The 16,164-nt window shown below is 38.2% G+C and overlaps 1 pseudogene; it reads right to left on the bottom strand.

Annotated features, from left to right (window-relative positions):
• The window catches only part of LOC144710327 (very-long-chain aldehyde decarbonylase GL1-3-like), an 80,701-nt pseudogene that overhangs the window by 9,588 nt on the left and 54,949 nt on the right, over positions 1 to 16,164 (bottom strand).

The following is a 16,164-nucleotide window of genomic DNA, read 5'->3' as shown; positions in this document are numbered from 1 at the left end:
GACTATGTATAATACTAGTTTACTAGAGTTTTCTTAATTTGAATAAAATGAGCACATATGGAGAATATATTTTAGAAAGGAAAATAGTGGAGAAGATCCTACGAAATTCGCCTTAAAGGTTGATCATGTTGTTGTTGCAATTGAAGAATCAAAAGATTTAGATATATATATACTACTGATGATTTAATGAGTACTTTGATTGCTCACGAAGATCTAATGAGCAGATCAAAGGAAAAATCAATTGAAGACAAATTTAAGGAAAATATTGATTTGTCCAAAAAAGAAGATCAAGTTATGTTGTCGCGCTGAAGTTAATTCTATAGCGAAAGTGGTGGAGGCAGATTGACAATAGGAGGCAGACAATACAATCAGCAAGGAGACTATTTCAGTCAAACAAGTGGATTTGGAGAATGATATGAAAGAAGTTTTAGAGGCAGAGAGTTAAGCCGAGGAGGTTGTCAAGGTCGAGGAAGATATCTATAGAATAGAACAGAGGATAATGAAATTTCAGAATGAAGAAGAAGATTTCAGTGTAACTATTCCAAGAGATATGGGCATATTGAAGCATACTGCTATTCAAAACTATTAACAAGCCTACTACGGGGAAGTTGACGAACATAACACATTAATGTCAAATATTACATCTTATTCTGATTTGGAAGATTTATGGTTTCTTGATTCAGCTTGCAGCAGTCAAATGCTTTTCAACAAAGATATGTTTGTTAAATTTGACGACACACCAAGAGGAGAGATTAAAGTGGGTGATGGGAAGAAATTAAAGATTGAAGCAAAAGGGACAATTGAAGTTGTGACTTTAAGAGGAAAGAAGAGGCTGGAAGATGTGTATTTTGTTCCAAATTTTCATCATAACTTTTTGAGTTCGGGACAACTGATGGAGAAAGGTATGAAATCTCACTTAGAGCACAATGCATTTATTGTTAAAAACCAGAGGAAAAAATGACATTCATGTATATTAAACGCATTGGTAAGAGGATCTTCCCTGTGAAAATAGAGGAGTTTCTCCATCATGCAATGGTTTCAGAAAAGATAAATGATACATGGATATGGCATAAAAGGTGCGGTCACTCGAATTTCAAGGCATTAAAGTTTTTGAGTAAACGAAAGCATAGATATGGCTTACATTTTATTTATGAAGAAAAATATATTTTTGAGGGCTGTGTCTATGGCAAGCAGAAGAAGATAAAGTTTCAAATGAACATCCATGTAGATTAAGAGCACCCTTGGAATTAGTTCATGTAGATGTACATGGTCCTATGAAAACCTCATCTTTAGGTGGAAGTAAGTATTTCTCACTATTTTTTGGTGACTACTCAAGAATGTGCTTGGTTTATATTTTTAAAGAGAAATCAGAGGTATTTCATAAATTTATTGAATGTAAAGTTATGTCTAAAAATATGTGTGAACATGTTTTGAAAATGCTAGATACAGATAGAGGAGGAGAATTTCTTTCAAAGCCATTTGAGGATAACTATAAAAAAGTTAGAATTCGGGGACAACTAACTGTGAGGAAGACTCCTCAACAAAATGGAGTTGATGAGAGGAAGAATAGGACACTTGTTGAAGGTGCTACGAGCATGATCCATGAAAAACATTTGCCTACTGAAATTTGGGCTGAAGCTGTAGCTGTTGCAGCTTATATTCAAAATATTTCTCCTAGAAAAAGCCATGAGTGATATGAAACTTTTGAAGCCTAGTATGAGAAGAAGCCAATTGTTAGTCATTTAAGAGTATTTGCATGCATTGCTTATGCTTTAATTGATTAAAGTTAACAGGTCAAGTTAGACAATAAGAGTGAGAAATGCATTTTTTGTTGGATATACTAATGAAAGCAAAGGTTTTGGATTGTATAATCCTTTACCAAAAAAGGTGATTATAAGAAGAGATGTTATTTTTGACATGGAGAACGTTTGGGATTGGATCAAAAAGCCTAAATATAAACGAGATGAATGCAGAAATAGAAATAATGAAATGAATAGAGTATGTGTATACCTCTCATTCAGACAGAGATTATGGATCAAGAGTAATTAGAGATGAATCCCCATCACCACAAAGAAAGACGAGGTCAGTAAAAGAGTTATGTGAGACAAGTATTTTTGCACTTTTGTCACATGATGAACGAGTATGTTTCGAAAAAACTAAAACCAAGAAAGAATGTAAGAATGGAATGGTAGATGAAATTAAATGTATTGATAAAATGACACATTGGAGCTTGTGGGGTTTACATCTTCAATTAAACCAATTAGAGGGAAATGGGTTTACACGATAACGCATGCGACAGATGGGATAAGACAAGGTTGATGTCATACATCGTCAAGAGGTTGTCCAGTCGTTACCGAGATGATACTCGGATACCTAAATTATGTCGGATGCCATTAGTGACATTGTCTGACAGATAAGTCCCGATGGGGAATGTAAGTACGTTTATGACGTGTCCTACGTGGAAGTACGTCCAGTCTCGGACTCGTGGGGATTCGCCGAGTTCCAAACTTTGGGGTGGGTGACCGGTGATGATGATGATTGATGGGGACCATCTTGCCACCGGCAGAAAGGGACGTCAACAACCTCACCGAGCAGCCCGAGCGGATGTCCGCAACTATGACTTCAAGTACTCGGCCTAGCAATGGTCAACAGGTTCGGTGTTATTTGATGTCACATTAGTTTCTGAAGCATTCTGGATTGGGCCATTGTGTTTTGGCCTCAGCCGTTTTATTTTCATTATGTGCGTAATGTACGTTAAGGGGAATTCTCCTCACACGATGGCCTTTCATACGTTTCGGCCCACTAAGGCATCCTCCCTGTCCTATATAAAGGGATGTATGCCCAAGGAGGCATTGGGAGTTCATTTGGAATTTGAAAAGTCTTGTTCATCTGGGCTCCCGCCTCCTCCCCGTTGAGAGTTACCATTTTCCTAGCATTGATCATGGGTAGTGTTCGCCCGTCCCGATGCCGGTACCGGATACCGGTATCGGGACGGATGCTGGACGGATGCCGGTACCGGAAACTTCCGGTACTGGTTTTTTCCGATATCCAGATACCGGATATCGGTATCGGATATCGGTTGCTACAGTGCCGATATCCGATACCGATATCCGTCCGATACCATGATCCGTCTCCCGTCTCAGGGGGACAGATGATGGTATCGGATATCGGATGCGGATATCAGTTTTCGATATCCGCATCAAATTTCATAAACATTTCATATAAGTTAGTTCTTTTATGAAATTTCATATAAGTTACGTATTTCGAATTTTTAAAGTTTTGAACCTTGTTTTCTGGCAACAGCGAGAGCGGGCATCGGCGAGCACTGGCGGGCAATGGCGAGCAACGGCGGGCAATGGTGGCGGCGGGCAATGGTGGCGGCGGGCAACGTTGGCAGAAGGCAACAGGGGTAAGTCGATTTTCAGCTCTCTCTCTATCTTTCCTCTCAGCTTCCTCTTTTTCTCTATCTTTTCTCTCCCGTTATCTTCGTCCTCTCTCAATTTCCTATCTCTGTTTGTCCTCTCCCTCTCTCACTTTCATATCTCTATTTTACTTCTCCCTTTCTCAATTTCGCAGCTCTATTTTTCTTCTCCCTCTCTCAATTTCATATCTCTATTTTTGTTCTCCCTCTCTCAATTTCATATCTCTGTCAATTTCCTATCTCTATTTTTCTTCTCCCTCTCTAAATTTCATATCCCTATTTTACTTCTCCCTCCATCAATTTCATAACTCCATTTTTCTTCTCCCTCCCTCACTTTCATATCTCTATTTTACTTCTCCCTTTCTCAATTTCGTAGATCTATTTTTCTTCTCCCTCTCTCAATTTTATATCTCTATTTTTTTTCTCCCTCTCTCAATTTCATATCTCTGTCAATTTCCTATCTCTATTTTACTTCTCCCTCTCTCAATTTCATATCACTATTTTACTTCTCCCTCTCTCAATTTCATATCTCCATTTTACTTCTCCATCTCTCCAATTCATATCTCCATTTTACTTCTCCATCTATTAATTTCATAACTCCATTTCTCTTCTCCCTCTCTCAATTTCATATCTATATTTTACATCTTCCTCTTTCAATATCATGTCACTATTTTTTTCCCCATCTCTTAATTTCATAACTCTATTACTCCTCTCTCTCTCTCAATTTCATATATCTATTTCTCTTCTCCCTATCTCAAATTCATATCTCTAGTTTACTTCTTCCTCTCTCAATTTCATATGACCATTTTACTTCTCCATCTCTTAATTTCATAACTCTATTTCTCTTCTCTCTCTCTCAGTTTCATATCTCTATTTCTCTTCTCCCTCTCTCAATTTCATATCTCTATTTCTCTTCTCCCTCTCTCAAATTCATATCCCCATTTAACTTCTCCATCTAATAATTTCATAACTACATTTTCCTTCTCCCTCCCTCAATTTTATAACTCCATTTCTCTTCTCCCTCTCTCAATTTCATATCTCTATTTCTCTTCTCCCTCTTACAATATCATCTCACTATTTTTTCCCCCATCTCTTAGTTTCATAACTCTATTACTCCTCTCCCTCTCTCAATTTCATATCTCTATTTCTCTTCTCTCTCTCTCAAATTCATATCTCCATTTAACTTCCCCATCTCTCAAATTCATATCTTCATTTTACTTCTCCATCGATTAATTTCATAACTCCATTTCTCTTCTCCCTCTCTCAATTTCATATCTCTATTTTACATCTTCCTCTTTCAATATCATATCACTATTTTTTCCCCATCTCTTAATTTCATAACTCTATTACTGCTCTCCCTCTCTCAATTTCATATCTCTATTTCTCTTCTCCCTCTCTGAAATTCATATCTCTAGTTTACTTCTCCATCTCTCAAATTCATGTCTCCATTTTACTTCTCCATCGATTAGTTTCATAACTCCATTTCTCTTCTCCCTCTCTCAATTTCATATCTCTATTTTACATCTTCCTCTTTCAATATCATATCATTATTTTTTTCCCCATCTGTTAATTTCATAATTCTATTACTGCTCTCCCTCTCTCAATTTCATATCTCTATTTCTCTTCTCCCGCTCTCAAATTCATATCTCCATTTAACTTCTCCATCTATTAATTTCATAACTACATTTTTCTCCTCCCTCCCTCAATTTTATAACTCCATTTCTCTTCTCCCTCTCTCAATTTCATATCTTTATTTCTCTTCTCCCTCTTTCAATATCATCTCACTATTTTTTCCCCCATCTCTTAATTTCATAACTCTATTACTCGTCTCCCTCTCTCAATTTCATATCTCTATTTCTCTTCTCCTTCTCTCAAATTCATCTCTCCATTTAACTTCTCCATCTCTCAAATTCATATCTCCATTTTACTTCTCCATCGATTAATCTCATAATTCCATTTCTCTTCTCCCTCTCTCAATTTCATATCTCTATTTTACATCTTCCTCTTTCAATATCATATCACTATTTTTTTCCCCATCTCTTAATTTCATAACTCTATTACTGCTCTCCCTCTCTCAATTTCGTATCTCTATTTCTCTTCTCCCTCTCTCAAATTCATATCTCTTTTTAACTTCTCCATCTATTAATTTCATAACTACATTTTCCTTCTCCCTCTCTCAATTTTATAACTCCATTTCTCTTCTCCCTCTCTGAATTTCATATCTCTATTTTACTTCTCCCTTTTTCAATGTCATATCACTATTTTTTTCCCCCATCTCTTTATTTCATAACTCTATTACTCCTCTCCCTCTCTCAGATTCATATCTATATTTTTCTTCTCCCTCTCTCAAATGTATATCTCCATTTAACTTCTCCATCTACTAATTTCATAACTCCATTTTTGTTCTCCCTCCCTCAATTTTATAACTCCATTTCTCCTCTCCCTCTCTCAATTTCATATCTCTATTTTACTTCTTCCTCTTTCAATATCATATCACTATTTTTTCCCCATCTCTTAATTTCCTAACTCTATTACTGCTCTCCCTCCCTCAATTGCATATCTCTATTTGTCTTCTCCCTCTCTCAAATTCATATCTCTAGTTTACTTCTCCCTCTCTCAAATTCATATCTCTAGTTTACTTCTTCCTCTCTCAATTTCATATCACCATTTTACTTCTCCATCTTTTAATTTCATAACTCTATTTCTCTTCTCTCTCTTTCAGTTACATATCTCTATTTTACTTCTCCCTCTCTCAATTTCATATCTCTATTTCTCTTCTCCCTCTCTGAAACTCATCTCTCCATTTAACGTCTCCATCTTTTAATTTTATTACTACATTTTCCTTCTCCCTCTCTCAATTTCATATTTCTATTTTACTTCTTTCTCTTTCAATATCATATCACTATTTTTTCCCCCATCTCTTAATTTCATAACTCTATTACTGCTCTCCCTCTCTCAATTTCATATCTCTATTTCTCTTCTCCCTCTCTCAAATTCATATCTCTAGTTTACTTCTCCCTCTCTAAAATTCAGATCTCTAGTTTACTTCTCCCTCTCTCAATTTCATATCACCATTTTACTTCTCCATCTCTTAATTTCATAACTCTATTTATCTTCTCTCTCTCTCAGTTTTATATCTCTATTTCTCTTCTCCCTCTCTCAATTTCATAACTCTATTTCTCTTCTCCCTCTCTCAAATTCATATCTCCATTTTACTTCTCCATCTATTAATTTCATACCTCCATTTTTCTTCTCCCTCCCTCAATTTCATAACTCCATTTTTCTTCTCCCTCCCGCAATTTGAAATCTCTATTTTTCTTCCCCTTCTCTCAATTTCATAACTCGATTTTTTCTTCTCCCTCTCTTAATTGAAGACGAACTTGTCTGATTGAGGACCGGCAGAGTAGAAGACCCACATATGGGCATTATTACAACTGAAGAAGAGCTCTTCAACGGTATTTCTTCACCTAAAGTCCTTTATTACACTATGGATTTTATTGTTGATTTGGTGTTTAGGTGTCAGTCTAGGCAATGTGATTTTTATGGTTAACTTAGATCTACTTTTCGTGCATATTTTATCACTTCACGATTCTGAAAACAAACGTCAAAATTGTGGGCAATATGTTAATTACGATGATGAAGATGGAGGTCATGATTTTAATTATGCCAAGTTTTCTGTACTTCCACTGTTTTGATTGATTATTAATGTATCTAGATTTGAATTTAATTGGTCCAAAACATGTAGGTTAACTTGAAATTGTGCAGAAAGATGAATCCAATTGGAGGCGGTGACCCAGCCCAAGAAAGAGCTGGGTCAGGAGTCGTACGTCCCGAACGTACAGAGGAGGGAATTTCCCGTGTCGTACAGAGACGGCCTCGTACGAATCGTTCCCTCATCATCGACTACTTCGAGCCGACGGAAGATGGGTACTATATATGCTTACTGTGCCGGGAGTTGAACCCGCACAGTAAGAGGAGACCCATTAAGAGGCAGGCGGACAGAAGCACAAATGTGTTTTGGCGCCACTTCAAATCATGCCATCCAGATCATCATGCTGAACTGAAGGGCGAAGTCCCCGAAGAACGTGGTCAGACACGCATCACCGACATAATGCAGAGCAGGCAATAGGGAGAGCCAAGCCGACTGGGGCCGATCAGGGGGCACACCCCAGACGAGACGAAGAACTTCATTGCTCAGTTTGTATGCCTAACAGATTCTCCATGGAGCCTCGTTGACAACGTCGCATTCAAGGATATGTGGCGGTATGCTACGCTTATAGACCTGGATCCTCCAAGTGCGAAGGTCATAAAGAGGTCGACCATCCAAATGCACGGCCAAATGAAGATTGGTGTGAGGAAGCTTTGGGAGACCGTGGCCCAAGTATCACTGACTGTAGACGCGTGGACTGCGGACAACGGGACCAGGTTAATAGGCATCACCGTCCACTAGGTGGACGACACGTGGACGTATAGAGAGCGGGTTCTTGCCATCTGTGAAATTGTCGGCAAGCACGACGGGGGGAACATGGCGTCCATTGTTCTCCAAGCACTAGATGAGTTCTGTTTGCGGACGAAGGTCAGAACTCAGCGTGTTGATCGTTCTATTAGTAGAGCTTGCTAGTTTTCTTGTCTAACGTAATTATGCAGGTCTATGCTATTACTACGGACAATGCGACGGTGAACAAGAAGATGTTGGCTTTGTTGGCGCGGAAGGTCAGGAGCGTGAACCCGACGTTAACTGCCAGGAGGCACGTCCCTTGTGTCGCACATATTTTAAACATTGTCGTGCAAGCGGCGTTGAGAAGCTTCAACATTCCTTCGGCCCAGAGCATGGAACCTGAAGAAGGCGATGTGATGATGATCGCAGAGCAGTATGACAGCGACCAGGACAATGAACTCGTAGATGTCTACTCAGTATCCGATGAGGTTGACGGGCCGTGCAAGCCATTATGTCTGGGTGACGCAGTTGCGAAGGTAAGCAACTTAGTGCGGAGTATTCGAAGCTCGACGCAACGACGAGAACTGTACACCCAAGCATGTGAAGACGACCCCGAAGTTGAGGACACCAACATGGTTGTCCTAGACTGTATGCTGGCGGCCGATATGATAAGCGTGATGTGCTGGACAAAGTCTCGATGGCTTTCGGCCAAAAGGCGACGTCCTCGAAGCTGTCGAAGGACGAGTGGGAATTGTTCGGACAGTTCTGTCGCATCCTTGGCCGTTTTGCCGTATCCACAGACCATGTTTGCAAGTCCGTGACGCTAGCGATCTACGATGTCCTACATCTCATTGACGGCCTGAGGGTTCACATGGAGGAAGTGGTAGAGCAAATTGAAGACAGCACATTCTTTACATCTGTTCGACGTTTGCACGAAGGAGATCGGTCAAATATGGCACAGGCGTGTAGAGCGATGCTTTCCAAACTTAAACAGTACGCAGAGATATTGTGGGCGAATGAGGCGATCACTGCCGCAGCGTTGATGGACCCAATCCACAAAGGGTCAATTCTCCGCACGGGGGTTCGAGAGGCGACTATCGCGTACGTACAGTCGTTGTTGCCCGGTGACAGGTCGAGCCGTGTTTCGAGAATGGCCGCTTAGAGGGGGCGGCGAGGAGGTGCAGAGTTGGTTGGGTGGCTTAGCACCACTATGCGACACGTGGAACCGGCACCGTTGACAATGCAATCGGCCTGGGATGAGTTCGACCAGTTCCTTGCGGAGACTATGCTGAACGAGGGTGTCTACACTCCACTGTCGTGGTGGGCAGCAGCGAGCGGCGTTTCCCTTGCTTGCAGCCGTCGCGAGGACTTATTATCCGTATGTGCGGCAGCGCCCGCCGAGCGCATGTTCTCAGTTAACGCGCTATTGTCACGTACAAGCATTCCCGTCTCGCGATAAGCATTGAAACACTCATCACCGTGAAGTGTTGGCTCGTCGCGGACAACAAACGTTGGTACAATGACGTCGAGCTAGGCGAGGATATTGAGGACGATGAAGATGGTGGGGTTAGCTGTTCTCGAGGTACACGTCACATAACTCAACCAAATGTTATTTATACATATTTATCACTACTTATCACTTCTCTTATGCAACGCAGGTGACGATCAGGTAAGCAGAAATCTTTGACAGAGACGTTGGGCTTATGTTTTTTTGACATGGCTGCATTCATAGCCTACCCGTAAATTTTTTGACCGAATATCGAAAAACCGGATACCGGTGAACACTACTGTATGGTGTCTTTTGTATTAGTAGAGTTTTAATGCACCGGCCAGTCATTTAATTAAATATCCCGAATTTACTACGACAATACAGTTGAATGCACTTGCCATTAATTTGTTCATCCCATTCACTAACTACCAAACGCCATAAATGAAAATTAACTACAACCCGTGAGTATGTTCGCTTGAAATGAAAATCGTTTCCAGTTCTTAATTCAATTAACTATGTATGAAACACCATAAACTCAATTAACTTAATATGTTCGTTACTCTTAATAACTAAATCTGCACTCCTCAATACACTAACTACAACACGTGACTTCTACGCTCCCAAATACACTGACTACGCTCCCAAAAACACTAACTACAACACGGGACTTTGTTCACATAAATGAAATTTGTATTTACTCTTTAATTCAGTTAACGGAAATTTATTATTATTTTTATGAAATACATCACGTAATTCTGTTAGCTTAAAATAAAAATTGTTTTCACTTCTTAATTCAATTAAGAATTATTTATTACTATTTTTTACTGTTTCTGATAACTACAACACGTTAGTTAATTTTTTTTTTACCTACATCTATGCTCCCAAATACACAAACTACAACACGGGACTTTGTTCACGTAAATGAAATTTGTATTTACTCTTTAATTCAGTTAACACAAATTTATTATTATTTTTATTAACTACAACCCGTAATTCTGTTAGCTTAAAATAAAAATTATTTTTACTTCTTAATTCAATTAACAAATATTTATCAATATTTTTATTAAGTACATCACGTAATTCTGTTTACTTTAAATAAAAATTGTTCTTACTTCTTAATTCAATTAAAACAATTTAATAATATTTTTTACTGTTTCTGTTCAGTACAACACGTTAATAAATATTTCTGTTAACTACATCCACACTCCTTAATACACTAACTACAACACGTGACTTACTTCTCCTAAAGTGAAAACTCCATTAACTAATTAATTCCACTAACTAAATATCAAATGCCATGAATTTTCCCAAGATAACATTAAAATTCTTAGTATTTTTATTAACTGCAACCCTTAATTCTGTTAGCTTAAAATAATAAAAAAAAAATTTCTTCTTAATTCAATTAACAAATATTTATCAATATTTTTATTAAGTACATCACGTAATTCTGTTTACTTAAAAAAAAATTGTTCTTACTTCTTAATTCAATTAAAACAATTTAATAATATTTTTCACTGTTTCTGTTCAGTACAACACGTTAATAAATATTTCTGTTAACTACATCCACACTCCTTAATACACTAACTACAACACGTGACTTACTTCTCTTAAAGTGAAAACTCCATTAATTTATTAATTCCACTAACTAAATATCAAATGCCATGAATTTTCCCAAGATAACATTAAAATTCTTAGTATTTTTATTAACTGCAACCCGTAATTCTGTTAGCTTAAAATAATTTTTTTTTTTACTTCTTAATTCAATTAACAAATATTTATCAATATTTTTATTAAGTACATCACGTAATTCTGTTCACTTATAATAATTTTTTTTTTCACTTCTTAATTCAATTAAAAAATTTTATTAATATTTTTTACTCTTTCTGTTCAGTACAACACGTTTATAAATATTTTTGTTATCTACATCTACACTGCCAAATACACTAACTACAACACGTGAGTTTGTTCACGTAAATGAAAATTGTATTTACTTTCTGATTCAATTAATACAATATTATTATTATTTCTATTAATTACAACCACACTCCTTAAGGTCATTTTGAAATGTTAACATCGTTATTAATGGGCCACGGGGCGACTCAAATGCGTTTCAATTAAAAAGTGGGCCGCCCGTACTTATACTCTCTCGGAATTTAAAATTTTCCGGTATGGGATAGCAAAAACTGTACAAACAATTCGCCGGATATCGATTTTCGATATCCGGATATCGAAAACCGATATCCGGATATCGAAAACCGATATCCGGTATCCGAGATCTGCCACGTCCCTACCCCTTTGATAGCCGATATTGATATCCGTCCACCACCTGAGGGACGGATATCGGCCGATATCCGATATCTGAGATCCTATACCGTCCCTCTTTAGTCTGGATATCGGGACGGGCAAACCCTAATCATGGGAAAGAGTCACGCGTTAACACCGCTTCCCTCCAAGACGTTGTCATTCCATGGAGGCCAATCGTCATTGCCGTCTTCTCCCAATCTTGGGACTTCGTCGTGTCACGCTTTCTTGAATCCATTTCAAGAACGCTCATTCCTGCACCACCAACTTGCTAGAACGACCCCTCCCTGGACTCTTAGTCCTATACACCATCGTCCTGCTGCCCGTTCACAGACCTTGTTTGCATCATCGACCATTCAAGAAACGAGTTGTTGAAAGATCACCCAAGAAACCCCTTTCCGGGACGTCTTGGCCAACACTTCGTCAACCCAACTATGTGAGCCTGCATCCATTGTGCACCCGATCATGCCCATGCCTGCCCGCGCAAGTGCAAGCACGCATGCATCTGTCAGCACACTAAGGACCCAACATTTTCTGCATGGCCTTGGGTGCGTTTGCTCGCCACCCACCAGCACACTCATGTGCAAGTCTGCCTAAGAATTAAGATTTCATGGGTAATTAGTGATGAGCTAACTTCACTAATTAATGTCGTTGATTTATCCGAATTATAACAACAAAAATTTATAATAACCTTACTAGCATAGGAGAGTAAGGGTCGATCCACAGGGAGCATGGGTTTTTTCCTAATGAATTTCTGCTTTAGTTATGATTTTTTATGAATTTTAGAAGTGGGTTTACTACCTACAAAGATAAATAACTAATAAAAATATAAACAAAGATATTTAAAATATAATTAAAAGATTTGTAATAATATTAGAAAGCAGAAAATGACTTTGTTGGGATTTTTTAGGAATATTTAAAGCCAAACTAAAATAGGAAATGAATCAGGCTGGCGCTCTGGAGTTAGTCAAAATTTGGCTAAGTCCGGATGCCAAATGGGGAAAGTGGCCTGGTGGAGGAGAGAGAAAAAAATGGCCTGCACTAACTTCACTCTAGAATGAGGTCTAGAATGAATTTTTGAGCGTGGTTGGATGCGTTGGAACCGTTCTAGATATTGGCTAGCTGATCCAACTAACCAAAGACAAAAGACGAACAGGTAAGAGTGAAAAAGGAGAAATAAGAAGGTAACCTCTTTGTCACACCCTCAAAGGTCCACGGGACTTCTTCTTCTCCTTTCCACCGGATTCTTCAGCCTTGGATGCTTCCTCCTCAGCCTGGCACTCACTGAGGTGAATGGATCTATGACTCAATTTCACTTAGACCACCAAACATTACTTTGGATTGAAACACAAGATGAATATTACAATAGAGTGGAGGGGTTTATATAGGGAGAGAGAACAAATGAGAGCCATTGGATTTTTAATACAATGGATGGCCAGCTCTTCTTTCTAGGTCATGATCCACGTCCATTATGGTCCTCCAATCAGCATTAAGACCTTTTAAATACCCTAGGGATGTTCAAGACATCTTTCCTTAATTAGTATTAAAGGTGCTATCTTTAAGTCTCCACCCTTGGATGTTTTATGGATTGAATGGCTGAATCTTCTTCTCTGGCTTAGATCCACGTCCAAGGGTGTCCTCCAATCAGCATCCAAGCACCTAAAATGTTCACAAATAATCATGACTGGACATTCCCTTTGCCCTCCTTTCTTTGGCCCAAGATGCCTTTCACAGTGGGCTTAGTGGAGCTTCCTTTGTGGGCCTTTAGACTAGAGCCAGCTGTCTTGATTTGGGCCTCCTTTCTTAGCCCAGGGTTGTGGTTGGGCCTGCTCCTTTGGGCCAAATAGCTTCTCCTTCATTTAATTATCCCCCTTATTCATGAAATTTTCACCTGATTCCTGCATCTTCCACATAAACTAAGAAGAGAGTTAGACTCAATGAGTTAAGTGGGGTTAGGCCCACAAATAACAATAATTAACTCCAAATTATAAAAAGGTGATTTTATTTCATGATGTTTCACAACTTAACATAAATATTTATAATATATCCAGATAAAGATAAATAAGTAGATAAATTGGCTAGAATTGCACATATATTTTACTATCATTTTGGATTTATCAAATACCCCCCAACTTAGATTATTGCTAGTCCCTTATCAATGCCCTTAGATTTTCTTTGGACTTCCCCTTTTGCCTTTGCACCAAGAAGGTATCTGCATGAAGCATTAAGTTTATCAATCACATATCTAGATGAGCATTTTCCTTCGACAATCTAGGTCAAAACCTTTGCAGGAATACATGAACTTTTTTTCTCATGGTCTGAGCAAAGCTGGTGGTGATAATAGGGCTGCTTACTTCTCTATAGGTTCAACGCCATAAAAAGAAATTTTATCCCTCTTGGGCCTCACCCCTCTTGGTTCACTCTCTCACAAGAGAAAGGGCTACCTAAGTGGTGATGTCCCTACAAGCTTTATCAGACCTGAAATATAGAATGTGCACTCTTCTCCTCTTAGTATGAACACAAGGTAACAAGGTGTGTTGAGAACTGGCTTCCTATCTACTCTAAGGTTCAAGAGAGATGAGAAGGATGGTTTAAGGAGAATGGGCAAAGTCTGAATTAAGAAAGTCAGAGGAAGATTTAATATTACTTACATAGCCTACTCCCAATATTCAAGAAATGTGAAAGGTAGAAGAAGGTCGAGATGATCCTCATAAGTTATTCTTCTAGGTAGAGAATGCACTTATTCTGGAATGATATAGTTAGGCAGTTCATAGGAAACAAATAAGAAGAAGAAGAAACAAGCCCCATAGTAATTTTTCTTCTCTTTTTCATAATTTTGTAAAATGTATTCTTCACAGTAAATTTTTTTCTCTATTTTTCTGTTTCTGTTTTTTCTTTTTGTTATTTTTTTGGGTGGGGGGGTGGGCAAAATAGAAGAAGAGAATAAGAAAGGATTTATGAACTACATTAATCAGATAATTTTTCTTGAATGAAAGTCAATCACAGATGTCATGCAATCACTCTACCCTCATCGAGGTTTTTTTTTTTATCAACTTTGAGGATCAAAAAGAAGAAATAGATTGAGAAGATGTAGAGTGAATATTAATGGAAAATATTTAAAATCAGATGACAAATATCAGTGTGATATTGTTTTTAAAGATAAGCGAGATAGAACGACTTGGGAGTTAGGCATTTCATAAGCAATGAGGTGGAGGAGGTGTCCTATATAGGTACGGCGGGGTAAAGGTCGCAAAAAGTAAGTAAATATAGATGGATGAAGATGGCAAATGAAGAATTGTGGGATGAAAATTTTTCATAAAGGGTATGAGATGGAGGGGTCATGTGCTCAAGACTTGAAGAAATGCATCTCACTATCCAGCATATGATTAGGCTGATAGGTAGTCATACACATAGATAGGTTCGGTTAATTCAAAATATGGGTGTAGTGGGGGTGTCACACTTTCACTAAAAACTCAAATCCCTATCTATGGGGTATACACCTTTTGATTTTCAGATCTCTCCTTCACCCTACCATGTGCTCTTGGCATTTGGGGATAAGATCATGTACTACCTAAGAATCAACATTGATGCTCCTATAATATGATCATGATGCGCTCACTGAGCCTAGTTTCCCAACATTTTCTTCTAGGGCAAAACGATAAGCGGGGCTGTCCAAAGTTTGGATATGGGATGATGTTGAATTCAATAATTTTTTATACCCCCCAACTTATTAAAAAAACATTGAGAAATCATAAAAAATATAGAGAAACTTTTAAGGGGGACTGAATCTCCCCCCCCACATAGTGATTGCATAGTCCTAAATGAATAGGAAAATATAAAAAGGAGTTTAGAGGGCGCAAACAGTTGGTTGAGCTCTTTCATGCAGGCTCCTTCACGTCCATTTCATGTATTGGTGGTTGGCATTTTCTGAAACCAAAGAAAATAAAATAAAAAAATCAAAAGAAACAAAAGAAAACAAGAAAGGTAACAAATAGAAATAAAAGCTTTAATGCGGCTCTATAGATGTTACTAACGTGCATGTTTTTCCAAGATCATGCTAAGGGGTAGATGAGGATCATCATGTAGGTAAGGCTTCAGCCTTTGCCCATTTACTGTGAATTTTTTCTGGGTTCTAGGATTCAAAATTAAAATGGCCCTATTTTCATATGATTCTACTACCAAATGAGGTCCATTCTAGCTACTTTTTAGCTTACCAGGAAAGAATTTAATCTTGAATTGTAAATATCAACCAACTGAAGAAATATTTTCCTGCTACATCTAAAGAAATATTTAACTTTTTAATGGCCATGAAGCTTTGTGTTCCAAATCCAATGGTAGATGGCATGGTTTTCCAAATATCAACCTGAAGGGGAACATTCCTAAGGGTGTTCTGTAGGCTGTTCTATAGGCCCACAATGCTTCATTTAGTTTGTATGGCCAATCTTTCCCATCAGGCTTCAGAATTTTATGAAGGATTTTCTAAATTTCTTGGTTACATATTTCAACCTGCCCATT

The sequence above is a fragment of the Wolffia australiana genome, chromosome 12 (assembly GCF_029677425.1).
Source record: "Wolffia australiana isolate 7733 chromosome 12, ASM2967742v1".
NCBI lineage: Eukaryota > Viridiplantae > Streptophyta > Magnoliopsida > Alismatales > Araceae > Wolffia > Wolffia australiana.
Note: the sequence above shows the minus strand (reverse complement) of the source record. Positions and strands in the feature narration are given on the sequence as shown.